Source organism: Sylvia atricapilla, chromosome Z, assembly GCF_009819655.1.
Source record: "Sylvia atricapilla isolate bSylAtr1 chromosome Z, bSylAtr1.pri, whole genome shotgun sequence".
NCBI classification, from domain to species: Eukaryota; Metazoa; Chordata; class Aves; order Passeriformes; family Sylviidae; genus Sylvia; species Sylvia atricapilla.
In genome coordinates this window covers 75,901,567-75,903,146 of record NC_089174.1, presented here as the reverse complement: position 1 = coordinate 75,903,146, position 1,580 = coordinate 75,901,567, and positions in this window count along the sequence as shown.

The window sequence follows — 1,580 nt, the reverse complement described above, 5'->3', positions numbered from 1 at the left end:
AAATAGTTAACATGATTTTTCACCTTTGAGTTATTTCAATACCATTCCAGGGACTGGTTTGTTAGCTCCATTTCTTTATGAGAATTTGCAGCTCTATGCTAGAACAGCAATCATTTCTTTATCACCTTTCTGTGCAAATGATCACGAAGAACAGGGGCAGAACAGCTGTTCTATAAAAATGTAACAATTCAAGAATTCCCTCTGTCACCTGACCACAACTCAGAAGTCATATGATGGGACACAAAGCAAAAAACACCTAGTGCTCCTTTAAACAATACTAAGCCAGGTTCCCTTCAAATGTTTACTCTAGGTTACAAGCGACTCTTTCCTTTGACATCTCTTCACAGAAATGGGCAAGTTTTATCAGCTCACAGCTTCTTCCAACAGTTACAGTTCACTTGCACTTACTGCAGCCAGACACCAAAATCACCCTCATTTTACCTGAAATTCAGAATGGATGCCAAAATCTTCAAGGATATTTCTCAGGAAAACTAGTCATACTTCCCAGAGTATTTACAATGAATTATTAACATCATGCTTAAATACATCCACTATTTTTGAGCTGCAATTTAAGTATACTGTCCTTTCAGCTAGCTTCCAAGTACACAATTAAGACCTTACTCCTTTTGCATAATATATAGCAGTAAAATTACAGTTACAAAAATAAAAGTATTTCTCTAAGTAGATATTTAAGTAAATAGTTTCACAACGATAGTCATACAAAGAATGACAGCCCACTTTTCCACAGTGAGAGATTCCTTAGTATTGCCCAGTCAGTTCTGATCCTTGCTAGCCTGAGTACTAATACTCCAGTCCTGCAAGCACATGTAATATTTCTCTGGATTTTGTGGGAAGACTGTAAGGCATAGTGCTCAGCACTGTGTGCTAAACAGCAAACCAGGAGAAGACTGAAAGTTTGCTCAGCTGTGCAAGATACTACAGAATGTAATGACCTTGCCCTTTTCCTTGGGGACCCAATGATCCTCATCTTTGTAGCATATCATATGGAAAAGGAAAAAGAACTTTACAGAAATTCAGAACTGTTAGTGACTGCTTACCTCCTACAGCTTCTGCAAGCCTGGGAAAATTTTTGGATATAAGGCACCAAGCTTGCTCTAAAGCAAACTTTTCGCAAGAGTTAGCAGAAGTGTATTTATCAAAGCTAAAAACATTCTACTAGATGCAACACAGGGCTCCATCCTTCTCTGAAGATAGCTCTGTAAAAAACATGTATTTTCACTAAGCTGTGAGTGTAGCCACTGAACTTCAGTTCCACATGCAGATGCAAATGTTCCACATGTCAAAGTAATACCAGTTCATGAACTGCAATGACATATAGCTGATACAGAGGCAATAATCAAAGCGTATTTCTCAAACTTTTATTAACTGCTTAAGAGCTGTTTAACAGATCATTAAATCATCGTAACACAAGATTCAAACTTTTAAAATGAAAGTTATAAAAAAACAAACAAGGTTTAGGCAAACCCTTACATAAAGTGCCAAACTAGGATTTTACAAGATTATCTTCTCATGCAACATTACACTTACAGCATAACAGAGTATAAACTAGTTTGTTACAG